The 16,818-nt window shown below is 45.4% G+C and overlaps 1 long non-coding RNA gene across 1 annotated transcript in view; it reads left to right on the top strand.

The window, feature by feature from the left end:
- The window catches only part of LOC140406707 (uncharacterized), an 84,435-nt gene that overhangs the window by 32,626 nt on the left and 34,991 nt on the right, over positions 1-16,818 (top strand). The window contains exons 6-7 of the long non-coding RNA XR_011939251.1: positions 908-950; positions 14,992-15,041. This is a non-coding gene — a long non-coding RNA (uncharacterized lncRNA). The remainder of the gene's footprint in view (positions 1-907; positions 951-14,991; positions 15,042-16,818) is intronic.

The raw sequence follows: 16,818 nt of genomic DNA, 5'->3' as shown, positions 1-16,818 counted from the left end.
TGTTTGATGGGAACAGTGTAGAGAGAGCCCTGCTCGATATGTAATACCGTTTTGTACCTGTCCTGGGAGTGTTTGATGGGGACAGTGCAGAGGAGCTTTACTCCGTATGTAACCCCGTGATGTACCTGTCCTGGGAGTGTTTGCCAGGGACAGTGTAGAGGAATCTGTGTCTAACCCCATGATGTACCTTTACTGGTCATGTTTGATGGAGATTCAAAATCTCCAATAAATGTCTTCTATTAGTTTCTCCATCTGTCTGTTTCTGCTTCTCTCTCTGTCTGTCTGGGAATATTGTCAAAACAAAATCCACGATCAGCAGTCAGCCATTTTAAATTACTTAATGGTGGCCATTTTAGGTGAGCACAGCACAGTCATTTCTGACATTTGTACACGTTGGTATAACAAAATCCTGATGGAAAGTGTCTGATTTAAACAGTGATTTGTTGGGGAATGTGGATGTAGAAAGGGAGCTGGCTCTCCTTGTACACCAGTCACTGAAAGTGGAGAGGGGGGTGCAGCAAGCAGTTAAGAAGGCCAATGATATGTTGGCCTTCATTGCAAGAGGGATTTGAGTTCAGACGTGGAGATGTCTTCCTGCAGTTACACAAGGCCTTGGTGAGACCACACCTGGAGTATTGTGTCCAGTTTCGTCTCACTAACTAAGAAAGGATATAGTTGCCAGAGAGGGAGTGCAGCGGAGGGTCAATTGGCTGATAGGGAGTTTGCCGGACTGTCCTACAAGGAGTGATTGGTTTCACTGTGGAACAGTGGTTAGCAGTAAATAAATAAAAATTCAGCAGTCAGCAACAGATTCTGTCCTGTCGTTATTTCTGTCTTTGTTTGACATTTGTTTCCCTCTGAATTTCTGGCATGTTTGGAATGACTATTCGTCTGTCACCCGAGGAAGGCTTTCCATAGAATGAGTACAAAGCAGCAAGAAATCACAGAATGTGAGTTAAACACAACTTCATTTCTGCCTCCATTTTGAGAGAAGATTGCTGGCCACAAAAACAAAGCTCATTGCAAAGTTTCACTTCATATTTTACATGTTGTTCACAGACAGATTTCTTCAATGAGCTGCTCTATAAATATGGATTCAATTTGATTTTTCTCACTGAATCAATACAGGGTCATCGGCAACAACATCATTTTATTAGACAAGGGGGTTCAATGGGATTTTTCACTGGGATCCTCTGATGTCAATTCCTGAGGTTAGAATTTATAATGAAACAATTTGGATTAAATGAAAACAGTCAGTTTGATAACCCCAATGTCCTGACTGCCTCACGTCCTGGCATCCTCACACCATCACACCCTCATGTCTCCTAACCCCCACATCCTGACCCACTCACGTCCCCGAAACCTCAGATCCTGACCCGCTGTGTACCTCTTTCTTTGTGTGTCCCTCACTCTGTCTGTGTGCCCACCTTTCTCTGTCCCCCTCTGTATCCCTCTCTCCCTCTGTGTCCCTGTCTCTCTCTGTGTCCTATCTCACTCTATCCCTCTCTTTCACTGCGTACCTTTTTCTATCTGTGTCACTCTCTCTGTGTCCCTGTCCCTCTGTGTCCCCCTCTCTCTGTCTCTCTCGCTGTGTCCCTCTCTCGCTGTGTCCCCCTCTCTCTCGCTGTGTCCCTCGCTCTCTCTGTCCCCCTCACTCTCGCTGTGTCCCTCGCGCTTGCAGTGTCCCTTGCGCTTGCAGTGTCCCTTGCGCTTGCAGTGTCCCTCGCGCCTGCAGTGTCCCTCGCGCTTGCAGTGTCCCTCACTCTGTGTCCCTCGCTCTCGCTGTGTCCCTCGCTCTCGCTGTGTCCCTCGCTCTCCGTGTCCCTCGCTCTCTCCGTTAACCTCGTTCACACTCCGTTAGTGTGAATGAGTGAGTCAGTCTGTGTGTGAGTGTGAGTGAGTGAATTCAAACTGAATTCAAATGACCTGTGAATTTAATTTCACCGTCATACTTGTGTCTCGGCCTAAAACACAGGCTTCCTTCCAGAATTATACCCGCTTCAAGTTAAGGGACTTTAATTCCGGGCAATCGAGATTACTTTACAGTCAATGGGTCCATTTTAAAATTGACCCCACTATCGTTAATTTTGTGAATTCTGCCGGCAACCTGTGCACAGGGAGAGCCCAACAAATGATGACCACTTTCAAAATTGAGTTCAGAGTTTCTGATCTGAGATTTCTCTCTCTCTCTCTACCAGATTGCAGAGTGAGTATGTGTTAGCGTGTGGGAGTGAGTGTGTCAGAGTGACAGTGTGTAAGAGACTGTGTGAGAGTCAGTGAGTGTGAGAGCCAGTGAGTGTGAGAGCCAGTGAGTGTGAGAGCCAGTGAGTGTGAGAGCCAGTGAGTGTGAGAGCCAGTGAGTGTGAGAGCCAGTGAGTGTGAGAGCCAGTGAGTGTGTGAGCCAGTGAGTGTGAGCCAGTGAGTGAGTGTGCGAGAGAGTGAGTGTGCGAGAGAGTGAGTGTGCGAGAGAGTGAGTGTTAGTGAGTGATTGTGTAAGGTTGTTAGTGAGTGTGTAAGAGAGTGTGTAAGAATGAGTTAAATCTAACCCCTCGATTAGATTGCACATTGTATCGCACTGCAGTGTATCTGTAAATGGCGAGTGTATGCAAGGGTGAGTGTGTCTAAGAGTGAGCGAATCAGCGTGTGAGTATGTCAATGAGAGTGACTGTGTAAGTGAGTTTGAGTGTGTGAGCGAGTTAGTGTGTAAGAATGAGTGAGTAGGTGAGTGAGTGTGCAAGTGTGTATAATGGTGGGTGTGAGTGAGGGTGAGTAAGTTCTAGATATAAACTATCCTGAACCCCTCGATTAGATTCCAGTCTGTCACTCACTCCTGGGTATCTGTTATTCTATATATAAACTATCCTGAACCCCTCGATTATATTCCAGTCTGTAACTCACTCCCGGGTATCTGTTATTCTATATATAAACTATCCTGAACCCCTCTATTAGATTCCAGTCTGTAACTCACTCCCGGGTATCTGTTATTCTATATATAAACTATCCTGAACCCCTCGATTAGGTTCCAGACTGTAACTCACTCCCGGGTATCTGTTATTCTATATATAAACTATCCTGAACCCCTCGATCAGATTCTCACTCCTGGGTATCTGTTATTCTATATATAAACCATCCTGAACCCCTCGATTAGATTCCAGTCTGTAACTCACTCCCGGGTATCGGTTATTCTATATATAAACTATCCTGAACCCCTCGATTAGGTTCCAGACTGTAACTCACTCCCGGGTATCTGTTATTCTATATATAAACTATCCTGAACCCCTCGATCAGATTCTCACTCCTGGGTATCTGTTATTCTATATATAAACCATCCTGAACCCCTCGATTAGATACCAGTCTGTAACTCACTCCCGGGTATCTGTTATTCTATATATAAACCACCCTGTACCCCTCGATTAGATTCCAGTCTGTAACTCACTCCCGGGTATCTGTTATTCTATATATAAACCACCCCGAACCCCTCGATTAGATTCCAGTCTGTAACTCACTCCCGGGTATCTGTTATTCTATATATAAACTATCCTGAACCCCTCGATTAGGTTCCAGACTGTAACTCACTCCCGGGTATCTGTTATTCTATATATAAACTATCCTGAACCCCTCGATCAGATTCTCACTCCTGGGTATCTGTTATTCTATATATAAATCACCCCGAACCCCTCGATTAGATTCCAGTCTGTAACTCACTCCTGGGTATCTGTTATTCTATATATAAACCATCCTGAACCCCTCGATTAGATTCCAGTCTGTAACTCACTCCCGGGTATCTGTTATTCTGTATATAAACTATCCTGAACGCCTCGATTAGATTCCAGTCTGTAACTCACTCCTGGGTGTCTGTTATTCTATATATAAGCCATTCTGAACCCCTCGATTAGATTCCAGTCTGTAACTCACTCCCGGGTATCTGTTATTCTATATATAAACTATCCTGAACCCCTCGATCAGATTCTCACTCCTGGGTATCTGTTATTTTATATATAAACCATCCTGAACCCCTCGATTAGATTCCAGTCTGTAACTCACTCCCGGGTATCGGTTATTCTATATATAAACTATCCTGAACCCCTCGATTAGGTTCCAGACTGTAACTCACTCCCGGGTATCTGTTATTCTATATATAAACTATCCTGAACCCCTCGATCAGATTCTCACTCCTGGGTATCTGTTATTCTATATATAAACCATCCTGAACCCCTCGATTAGATACCAGTCTGTAACTCACTCCCGGGTATCTGTTATTCTATATATAAACCACCCTGTACCCCTCGATTAGATTCCAGTCTGTAACTCACTCCCGGGTATCTGTTATTCTATATATAAACCACCCCGAACCCCTCGATTAGATTCCAGTCTGTAACTCACTCCCGGGTATCTGTTATTCTATATATAAACTATCCTGAACCCCTCGATTAGGTTCCAGACTGTAACTCACTCCCGGGTATCTGTTATTCTATATATAAACTATCCTGAACCCCTCGATCAGATTCTCACTCCTGGGTATCTGTTATTCTATATATAAATCACCCCGAACCCCTCGATTAGATTCCAGTCTGTAACTCACTCCTGGGTATCTGTTATTCTATATATAAACCATCCTGAACCCCTCGATTAGATTCCAGTCTGTAACTCACTCCCGGGTATCTGTTATTCTGTATATAAACTATCCTGAACGCCTCGATTAGATTCCAGTCTGTAACTCACTCCTGGGTGTCTGTTATTCTATATATAAGCCATTCTGAACCACTCGATTAGATTCCAGTCTGTAACTCACTCCCGGGTATCTGTTATTCTATATATAAACTATCCTGAACCCCGCGATTAGATTCCAGTCTGTCACTCACTCCTGGGTATCTGTTATTCTATATATAAACTACCCTGAACCCCTCGATTAGATTCCAGTCTGTAACTCACTCCCGGGTATCTGTTATTCTATATATAAACTATCCTGAACCCCTCGATTAGATTCCAGTCTGGAACTCACTCCCGGGTATCTGTTATTCTATATATAAACTATCCTGAACCCCTCGATTAGATTCCAGTCTGTAACTCACTCCCGGGTATCTGTTATTCTAGATATAAACCATCCTGAACCCCTCGATTAGATTCCAGTCTGTAACTCACTCCCGGGTATCTGTTATTCTATATAAACTATCCTGTACCCCTCGATTAGATTCTAGTCTGTAACTCACTCCTGGGTATCTGTTATTCTATGTATAAACTATCCTGAACCACTCGATTAGATTCTAGTCTGTAACTCACTCCTGGGTATCTGTTATTCTATATATAAACCACCCCGAACCCCTCGATTAGATTCCAGTCTGTAACTCACTCCTGGGTATCTGTTATTCTATGTATAAACCACCCCGAACCCCTCGATTAGATTCCAGTCTGTAACTCACTCGTGGGTATCTGTTATTCTGTATATAATCTATCCCGAAGCCCTCCATTAGATTGCAGTCTGTCATTCATTCCCAGATACCATTTATTCTGTGGGTTAACCAACGATATGCCGGACTGAGATGAGGAGGAATTTTGTCACTCAGATGGTGGTGAATCCTGGGAATTCTCTATCCCAGAGGGATGTGGAGACTCTGTCACTGAGCCGGTGTTAGACTGAGATTGATGGATCAGCAAGAGGCACGGGGATAGGGCAGGAACACGGTGTTGAAATGGAAGAATCTCCATGATCATATTGACTGGTGGAGCGAGCTCGAAGGGCTGAATTGCCCAGTCCTGCTCCTATTCCTTGTGGTCTGTTATTGCCAATTATTTCTCTGTTTATCTATTTACGATTATCCAGAAAAGTGGGATGGGGATGAATTCTGCATCATTTGTGATTTGGGTATTGGAGTAATCATCATTTGGGGTCAATTCTGTTATGTTGATAATTTGCTATCTTTTTTCAAAATAAAACCCTTCCTTTGGAAACATTGCCTCATTCCCTCTACTTGCTGTAAATATCCTGGCAGCTTCTGTTGTGGAAATTGGGGAGGAACATTTATTACGTTTGTAACCCCATGCTGAACCTGACCTGGTAGTGTTTGCTGGGGACAGTGACGAGGGAGCTTTACTCTGTATCTAACCCTGTGCTGTACCTGTCCTGGGAGTGTTTGCTGGGGACAGTGTAGAGGGAGCTTTACTCTGTATTGAAACCTGTGCTGTACCTGTCCTGGGAGTGTTTGATGGGGACAGTGTAGAGGGAGCTTTACTCTGTATCTAAACCTGTGCTGTACCTGTCCTGGGAGTGTTTGATGGGGACAGTGTAGAGGGAGCTTTACTCTGTATCTGACCCCGTGCTGTACCTGTCCTGGGAATGTTTGATGGGGACAGTGTAGAGGGAGCTTTACTCTGTATCTAGCCCTGTGCTGTACCTGTCCTGGGAGTGTTTGATGGGGACAGTGTCGAGGGAGCTTTACTCTGTATCTAACCCTGTGCTGTACCTGTCTTGGGAGTATTTGATGGGGACAGTTTAGAGGGGGCTTTACTCTGTATCTAACCCTGTGCTGTATCTGTCCTGGGAGTGTTTGATGGGGACAGTGTAGAGGGAGCTTTACTCTGTATCTAACCCCGTGCTGTACCTGTCCTGGGAGTGTTTGATGGGGACAGTGTAGAGGGAGCTTGACTCTGTATCTAACCACATGCTGTACCTGTCCTGGGAGTGTTTGATGGGGACAGTGTAGAGGGGGATTTACTCTGTATCTAACCCCGTGCTGTACCTTTCCTGGGAGGGTTTGATGGGTCAGTGTAGAGGGAGATTTACTCTGTATCTAACCCCATGCTGTACCTGTCCTGGGAGTGTTTGATGGGTCAGTGTAGAGGGAGCTTTACTCTGTATCTAACTCCTTATTCATGGGTCACTAAACGCTAGCGTGCGGGTACATTAAGCAATCAGGAAGCCCAATGGTACGTTAACTTTCATCGCTCGGGGTTATTAGTATTGGGGTTAAGATGACTTGCTGTAATTGTACAGAGCCTTGGTCACAACACACCTGGACCATTGTGTGGAGTTTTGTTCTCCATATCTAAGGAAGGATATACTTGCTGTAGAAGGAGTGTAACGGAGATTCACCAGACGAATCCCTGGGATAGTGAAGTTGTCTGATGAGGAGAGATTGAGGAAAATGTACCTGTGTTCCCGAGAGTGCCGAAAAATGAGAGGTGATCTTGAAACATACACAATTCATACGAGGCATCACCAGATAGATGTAGGTCAGCTGGTCTCTCTGGCTGGTGAGATTAGACCCAGGGGGAGGGGGCACAGTCTCAAACCATAAGATCATAAGACATTGAAGCAGAATTAGGCCACTCGGCCCATCGAGTCTGCTCCGCCATTCAATCATGGCTGATATTTTTCTAATTCCCATTCTCCTGCCTTCTCTCCATAACCCCTGATCCCCTTATTGATCAAGAACCGATCTATCTCTGTCTTAGAGATACTCAGTGATTTGGCCTCCACAGCCTTCTGCGGCAAAGAGCTCCACATATTCACCGCCCTCTGGCTGAAGAAATTCCTCCTCATCTCTGTTTTAAAGGATCGTCCCTTTAGTCTGAGATGGTGTCCTCTGCTTCTAGTTTTTCCTACAAGTGGAAACATCCTCTCCACGTCCACTCTATCCAGGCCTCGCAGTATCCTGTAAGTTTCAATAAGACCCCCTCATCCTTCTAAACTCCAACGAGTACAGACCCAGTGTCCTCAACCATTCCTCATACGACAAGTTCTTCATTCCAGGGAACATTCTTGTGAACCTCCACTGGACCCTTTCCAAGGCAGCACATCCTTCCTTAGATACTGGGCCTAAAACTGCTCACATTACTCCAAATGGCATCTGACCAGAGCCTTATACAGCCTCAGAAGTACATCCCTGGTCTTGTATTCTCGCCCTCTTGACATGAATGCTCAGAATCAGGGGTAGACCATTGCAGACTGAGATGAGGAGGAATTTCTTCATTGAAAGGATGAAGAATCTTGGAATTCTCTGATCCAGAGGGTTGTGGAAGCTCAATCATTGAGCATGTTCCAGACACAAATCGACTGTGTATAATACAATAGGAATGTGTGTGTGAGTGTGCGTGCGTCTGTGCGTGCCAGGATCTGTTTGAATGGTGGAGCAGACTCGATGGGCCAAATCGCCTACACATGCTCATATTTTCCTTTGAGACTTAAATGCGTATACACACACAAGTTCACAGATACACACACACACATGTGCGTGCACACACTGACTGATACATACACGGCAACAGATACATACATACACACACACACCCACACATGCGTGCATAGACACATGCGTGTACACACACATTGGTGCACACCCATACATATATATTAGCCATTTAAGACCATTTGATAGAATGCTACACATCCCAGTTTGCCAATGACACCAAACATTAGACAGCGTTGTAAGCAACATAGCTGGAAACATCAAATTGCAGGGAGATATTATCGTTTTGGCGGTAGACTGAACTGGTGGACGTGTTTCAGTGTTGGGAAATGTTTTGATGATGTGCTTTAGAATTAAAAAGGATAGAACCGTGATCTTTATAGACGATGAGAAGACAGAAACGGTGGAAGTTTAAACTGTACAGATATTTCACAGCGAGATTCACACAATACAGACAGCAATGTTTGGTAGATTTTGGAAGTGCCACAAATGTTGCCAAGTGCAGTGCGAGGCGTACCTCAATGTTTCAGTCTTACTGAGAAACTGTCAGCCCACAGGGACAACATTTCTGTATAATAGGATTGAAGCACAAGTTCAAATAGTTTTGTTTCAAAGTTTAAAATAACCAGTCATTTTTCTGTGCAGCTTTCGGAATCTGTCAGTGGAATTTAGGTTATACAGGCAAATGTGAACAAGAGTATTGGGAACTGATTAGAAGTTTTGATGGAGATATTCCTGCATTATGGAAATGTGTGAGATCTATTTAGGGTTGGGGAATGGATTGATCAAAGGATGTAGTTTTTTGTTATCTATATCAGACTGACAGCCTTGAAGATTCACAACTTCCATGTGCTGAGAGAAAGGATTGATTAACCAAGGCCGATTATTCAAAAACTTCAGACAAGTGACAAAACAACAATAACAGAATATACAAACAGAGACAAGCAGACACCTGTAATCGGAGCTTAAACTTCATGTTTAAATGTGAAGGGCTGAAATAAACAAGAGTCCACCCTGGGATTCGGTGCAATTTGAGTTCTGCTTTTCCAAAAAATAAAAATAACTATCTGCAATGAAAAATTCTTTGGACAGGACAGAGGGATTTTGACTCTGTATTTAAGCCCAGACAGTATTTGGGTTGTGAGTGTTTGATGGACAGTGTAGATGAAGCTTTACTCTGAAACACTGGAATTTAGTTTAAGGGTGATTTAATCACATGCTTCAGAATAATAATTGTTATTGTACATCTCGTGTGTGTCTCAGTGTCAGCTGTGAAACATGTACAGCACCATCTCATCCTGTTTCTGTGTGTCTCTGAAATTCGCTGGTCCTTTCCTAAATTACCACTGACTAGATTTCAAAAGGGCTCCATTGCCTGTGAAGCAGTTTGTGATACCCAAAGGTTATGAAAAATGCTTTAGAAAAGTCTGTCCCCAAGCTGTTGTGAGGATGTTCAGAGTCAGTGTGTGACTTGGGTCACACACAGGCCAGATACACCTCTCCAAGTTAAAGGTGGAGAATGGATCTCGCTCCATTTGAAAGATGTATTGACCCAGCCTGTCTGAGTTTGTGTCGGTGTGTGAGTTTGTGTTTGTCTGTACACGTGTTTGTGTGTCTGGGGTGGGGTGGGAGGTTTTGTGTGTGTGACTCATTACGCGGCACGGTAGCACAGAGGGTAGCACTGTGGCTTCACAGCTCCAGGGTCCCGGGTTCGATTCCCGGCACGTCCTCCCTGTGTCTGCGTGGTTTTCTTCCGGGAGCTCCGGTTTCCTCCCACAAGTCTGAAAGTCGCGCTGTTGGGTAATTTGGACATTCTGAATTCTCCCTCTGTGTACCCGAACAGGCGCCGGAATGTGGCGACTAGGGGATTTTCACAGTAACTTCATGGCAGTATTAATGGAAGCCTACTTGTGACAATAAAGTTTATTATACATGGTAGTCCCACAGGCTCTTACCCTGGGTACATGGTAGTCAGCACTCCAAAAGGGTTAATTGTAGTGTCCACAGCAGTATGGTGTAATGTAGTATTAACTGGGACAAGAGCTTATCGTATTAACAGTGACGGGGTCAACTGCAGTGATCACTGGGAAAGGAGCTAATGTGTTCTCAATAGAGATATGGATGAGAACGGTTATATATTACAAGGTAATATTCACAATGACATTCTCAAATGCAGTAATATTTCTGACACAGTGTAGAGCAGGATTTACAGCTACTGATGCTGCTAGGAAATAAATTCATCCAGGGCTTTGTATCGGATTATTAAAATAGGTTATTGATTCAGGTGGTCTAGTCGCTAAGGCAGGCTCGATCAGCTGAATGGCCCATTCCTGTTCCTATGTACCTCTCCTGGGAGTATCTGGTGAGGACAGATGTAGAGGGAGCTACATCTGGACAATTTGGACACTGAGGGCAATTTAGCTTGGCCAATCAACCTAACTTGCACATCTTTGGACTGTGGGAGGAAACCGGAGCACCCGGAGGAAACCCACGCACACACGGGGAGGATGTGCAGACTCCGCAGAGACAGTGGCCCAAGACGGAATCGAACCTCGGACCCTGGAGCTGTGAAGCAATTGTGCTATCCACAATGCTACCGTGCTGCCCCAGAGCTTTACTCTGTATCACACCCTGTGCTGTACCTGTCATGGGAGTGTTTGATGGGGACAGTCTAGAGGGAGCTTTACTCTGTATCTCACCCCGTGCTGTACCTGTCCTAGGAGTGTTTGATGGGGACAGTGCAGAGGGAGCTTTACTCTTTATCTAATCTTATGCTGTACCTGTCCTGTTAATGTTTAATGGGGACAGTGTAGAGGGAGCTTCACTCTGTATCAAACCCCGTGTTGTACCTGTCCTGGGACTGTTTGATGGGGACGACGTGGAGGGAGCTTTACTCTGTATCTAAGCCCGTGCTGTACCTATCCTGGGAGTGTTTGATGGGGATAGTGTAGAGGGAGCTTTACTCTGTATCTAACCCCGTGCTGTACCTGTCCTAGGACTGTTAGATGGGGACAGTGTAGCGGGAGCATTACTCTGTATCTAACCCCATGCTGTACCTGTCCTGGGAGTGTTTGATGGGGTCAGTGTAGAGGGACCTTTACTCTGCATCTAACCCCATGCTGTACCTGGCCTGGGAGTGTTTGATGGTGACAGTGTCGAGGGAGATTTACTCTGATTCTACCCCCGTGCTGTACCTGTCCTGGGAGTGTTTCATGGGGACAGTGCAGAGGGAGCTTTACTCTGTATCTAACCCGTGCTGTGCCTGTCCTGGGAATGTTTGATGGGGACAGTGTAGAGGGAGCTTTACTCTGTATCTGACCCCGTGCTGTATCTGCTCTGGAAGTGTTTGATGGGGACAGCGTGGAGGGAGCTTTACTCTGGATCTAACCCTGTGCTGTACCTGTCATGGGAGTGTTTGATGGGGACAGTCTAGAGGGAGCTTTACTCTGTATCTCACCCCGTGCTGTACCTGTCCTAGGAGTGTTTGATGGGGACAGTGCAGAGGGAGCTTTACTCTTTATCTAATCTTATGCTGTACCTGTCCTGTTAATGTTTAATGGGGACAGTGTAGAGGGAGCTTCACTCTGTATCAAACCCCGTGTTGTACCTGTCCTGGGTGTGTTTGATGGGGACGACGTGGAGGGAGCTTTACTCTGTATCTAAGCCCGTGCTGTACCTATCCTGGGAGTGTTTGATGGGGATAGTGTAGAGGGAGCTTTACTCTGTATCTAACCCCGTGCTGTACCTGTCCTAGGACTGTTAGATGGGGACAGTGTAGCGGGAGCATTACTCTGTATCTAACCCCATGCTGTACCTGTCCTGGGAGTGTTTGATGGGGTCAGTGTAGAGGGACCTTTACTCTGCATCTAACCCCGTGCTGTACCTGGCCTGGGAGTGTTTGATGGTGACAGTGTCGAGGGAGATTTACTCTGATTCTACCCCCGTGCTGTACCTGTCCTGGGAGTGTTTCATGGGGACAGTGCAGAGGGAGCTTTACTCTGTATCTAACCCGTGCTGTGCCTGTCCTGGGAATGTTTGATGGGGACAGTGTAGAGGGAGCTTTACTCTGTATCTGACCCCGTGCTGTATCTGCTCTGGAAGTGTTTGATGGGGACAGCGTGGAGGGAGCTTTACTCTGGATCTAACCCTGTGCTGTACCTGTCCTGGGAGTGTTTGATGGGGACAGTGTAGAGGGAGCATTACTCTTTATCTAACCCCGTGCTGTACCTGTCCTGGGAGTGTTTGATTGGTCTTTAAGAGAAATCCCTGGCCACAAAAACAAAGCTCATTGCAAAGTTTCACTTCATATTTTACATGTTGTTCACAGACAGATTTCTTCAATGAGCTGCTCTATAAATTTGGATTCAATTTGATTTTTTCTCACTGAGATGTAAAGCTTATTCCTCAATCAATACAGGGTCATCGGCAACAACATCTTTTTATTAGAAAAGGAGGTTCAATGGGATTTTTCACTGAAATCCACTGATGTCAGTTCATGAGATTAGAATTTATAATGAAACAATTTGGATCCAATGAAAACAGTCAGTTTGGCTTTTCCCCAGTGTAGAGGGGTCAATTACTAGGGGGCATAGGTTTAAGGTGAGAGGGGCAATGTTTAGAGTAGATGTACGAGGCAAGTTTTTTACGCAGAGGGTAGTGGGTACCTGGAACTCGCTACCGGAGGAGGTAGTGGAAGCAGGGACGATAGGGACATTTAAGGGGCATCTTGACAAATATATGAATAGGATGGGAATAGAAGGATACGGACCCAGGAAGTGTAGAAGATTGTAGTTTAGTCGGGCAGTATGGTCGGCACGGGCTTGGAGGGCCGAAGGGCCTGTTCCTGTGCTGTACATTTCTTTGTTCTTTGTTCTTTGATAACCCCATCTACTTTCTGTTCACTCGCCCCTCACTCTCCACTCTCACCTTGTTTTTAACTTGGGGAATTCTGCAGGCAGCTTGTGTACAGGAAGAGCCCAAAAACGGTGGCACTTTCAAAATTAAGATCAGAGTCTCTGAAGATGGATTTCTTTCTCTCTTTCTACTTGAACATGTACAAACTGACAGCAGGCATATTGATTGCACAGTAAGATTCCACAATCAGAAATGTGGTCATAGTGGAAAATTCCCCCACGTCCCCTGTGGAAAGGATGAATTAACTCCCTCATTCCCACGTTTAAGTTTAAGACTTTTAACTCATGACCTTCAAACATTTTGCAGTCCGTGAGCTACTTTTTAATAAGTGTGGTCACTGTTGCTCTGTTTTTTGAAAATATTTTCATTCCGATGAGGACGGACATAACAACATACAAACAATCAGTCAGTCACAACAGAAACAAAATACTATTCTCCTCATTTGACATTTATTCCTTTATTTCCATTAAACCTTTCCCCTCTTCCCTCCCCTTCCCCACTGGCAACAAACAGATATGTAAATAGAGACAAGAACAGCTTCCATCTCGTCCAGAAACCCCCATCTGAGCCACAAAGGGCTAACTTTAGTTTCTCAAGTTTAAGGAATTCCGCAATATCCCTCAACCATGTTGATATTTTTGGCGGATCTTCTGACTTCCCTTCCAATAAAATTAGCCTCCGGGCGATCAATGTGGCAAAGGCCACCACATCGGCCCCGTCCCCATCCATTAGTCCCGGTACTTCCGACACCCCAGAAATTGCCTCACGTGGTCCCAGTAATATTTCCACCTCCACAACTTTTGTTTGTGTTTTAAATAGCGAGAGCCAGAAGCCCACGAATTGTGGACGTGACCAGAAGATGTGGACATGGTTAACTGGTCCTCCTTGACATTCTCACATTTATCTTCTCCCTCTGTGAAGAATCTGCTCATTCGGTCCTGTGTCATATGGCTCCTGTGTACATCCTTGAATTGTATCAAGCCCATCAGAGCACATGAAGATGTCGCATTGACCCTGGTATAATCTCACTCCATCGTCCCCATTCCAACGCCACATCCAACTCTTCCTTCCACTTTTGTTTCATCTCTTCAATCGCTGCTTTCTTTCTGTCCATCAGCCACCTGTAAATGTTAGTAATTCTCCCATCACCAACTTAGCTGGGAGGAGCAATTTATCCAGCACCTAGTTCTCTGGTAGGCAAACGAACGAGGACAACTCCTTTTTCACCAAGTTTCATCATTGAAGATAATTAAACTTCACCTCCCTCTGCATTTTATGTTTCTCCCTCAATTCTTCAAATCTACTTTCCAACAACAAGTCTTTAACCTGTCTCAGCCCAGCTTTATGCCACTGTTTAAATATTGTATCCAGTCTTGCCGCCGGGGTGAATCGGGGGTTTCCATAATTAGGGGCTCGCACCGTCAAGTTTACCAAACCAAAATGGCGTCTCCGCTTGCTCCAGATGTTGAAGGAAGATGCCAGCACCGGGCTTTGTGTAAACCTCCCCGGGGGAAATGGCAGTGGAGCCGCAGCTGAAGTCTGCAAACTAGCCCCTTTACACGATGCTTCCACCACCTGTACCCATTCCGCTTCTTCCTCTCCCCACCATTGCCCAATCTTCTCCAAATTCACCGCCCAATAACAATACAAAAGATTGGGAAGCACCAACCCTCCCACCCACCCATTCTTTTTAAATGTGAGCTGGTATTTTTGAAGAGAAATCCAATTAATCTCCTTCCATTTACTGATGGAGAAGTGATCTGCCGCATTTTCTATCTGTTTAGAGCAGGGTGTCTGTGTGAGGGTAAGTGTGTTACTGTGTGTGTGGACTTTTCTCTATCTGTCTATCTGCCAGTCGCCCTGGTCCAAGATTCTATTTCTCTCTCCACAGATGCTGCCTGACCTGCTCAGTATTTTCCGCATTGGTACAAGAGCGAGGAGGTAAGGCTGAAGTTATACAAGACACTAGTTAGACCTCAGCTGGAATATTGTGGACAGTTCTGGGTGCCACATGATAGGAAGGGTGTGAACACACTGGAGCGAGTGCAGAGGAGGTTCACAAGAATGGTTCAGGAATGAGAAACTTCAGTGATGAGGTTAGATTGGAGAGGTTGGGTCTGTTCTCCACGCAGAGAAATGGCCAAGAGGAGATTTGATAGAGGTGTTCAAATTCTTGGGGGTGCCGGACAGAGTAGACAGGGAGAAACGGATCCCACTATTAAGAAGCTCAAGAACGAGATGGCACAGAATTAAAGGGAATTGGAAAAGAAGCAAATGTGGGGCGAAATTCTCCGGAAACGGCGCGATGTCTGCCGACTGGCGCCCAAAACGGCGCAAATCAGACGGGCATCGCGCCGCCCCAAAGGTGCAGAATGCTCCGCATCTTTGGGGGCCGAGCCCCAACATTGAGGGGCTAGGTCGGAGCCGGAGGAATTTCCGCCCCGCCAGCTGGCAGAAAATGCCTTTGGTGCCCCGCCAGCTGGCGCGGAAATGACATCTCCGGGCGGCGCATGCGTGTTTTAAAGGATCGTCCTTTTAGTCTGAGATGGTGTCCTCTGCTTCTAATTGTTCCTACAAGTGGAAACATCCTCTCCACGTCCACTCTATCCAGGCCTCACAGTATCCTATAAGTTTCAATAAGATCCCCCACATCCTTCTAAACTCAGTACAGACCCAGTGTCCTGAACCATTCCTCATATGACAGGTTCTTCAATCCAGGGATCATTCTTGTGAACCTCCACTGGACCCTTTCCAAGGCAGCACATCCTTCCTTAGATACTGGGCCCAAAACTGCTCACAATACTCCAAATGGGGTCTGAGCCTTATACAACCTCAGAAGTACATCCCTGGTCTTGTATTCTCACCGTCTTGACATGAATGCTCAGAATCAGGGGTAGACCATTGCAGACTGAGATGAGGAGGAATTTCTTCATTGAGAGGATGGAGAATCTTGGAATTCTCTGATCCAGAGGGTTGTGGAAGCTCAATCATTGAGCATGTTCCAGACACAAATCGACTGTGTATAATACAATAGGAATGTGTGTGTGAGTGTGCGAGCGTCTGTGCGTGCCAGGATCTGTTTGAATGGTGGAGCAGACTCGATGGGCCAAATCGCCTACACATGCTCAGATTTTCCTTTGAGACTTAAATGCGTATACACACACAAGTTCACAGATACACACACACACATGTGCGTGCACACACTGACTGGTACATACACGGCAACAGATACATACACACACACACACACACACACACGTGCGTGTACACACACATTGGCGCACACACATACATATATAGTAGCCATTTAAGACCATTTGATAGAATGCTACACATCCCAGTTTGCCAATGACACCAAACATTAGACAGCGTTGTAAGCAACATAGCTGGAAACATCAAATTGCAGGGAGATATTATCGTTTTGGCGGTACACTGAACTGGTGGACGTGTTTCAGTGTTGGGAAATGTTTCGATGATGTGCTTTAGACTTAAAAAGGATAGAACCGTGATCTTTATAAACGATGAGAAGACATAAACAGTGGAAGTTTAAACTGTACAGATATTTCACAGCGAGATTCACACAATACAGACAGCAATGTATGGTAGATTTTGGAAGTGCCACAAATGTTGCCAAGTGCAGTGCGAGGCGTACCTCAATGTTTCAGTCTTACTGAGAAACTGTCAGCCCACCGGACAACATTTCTGTATAATAGGATTG

Source organism: Scyliorhinus torazame, unplaced genomic scaffold (assembly GCF_047496885.1).
Source record: "Scyliorhinus torazame isolate Kashiwa2021f unplaced genomic scaffold, sScyTor2.1 scaffold_800, whole genome shotgun sequence".
NCBI classification, from domain to species: Eukaryota; Metazoa; Chordata; class Chondrichthyes; order Carcharhiniformes; family Scyliorhinidae; genus Scyliorhinus; species Scyliorhinus torazame.
Note: the sequence above shows the minus strand (reverse complement) of the source record. Positions and strands in the feature narration are given on the sequence as shown.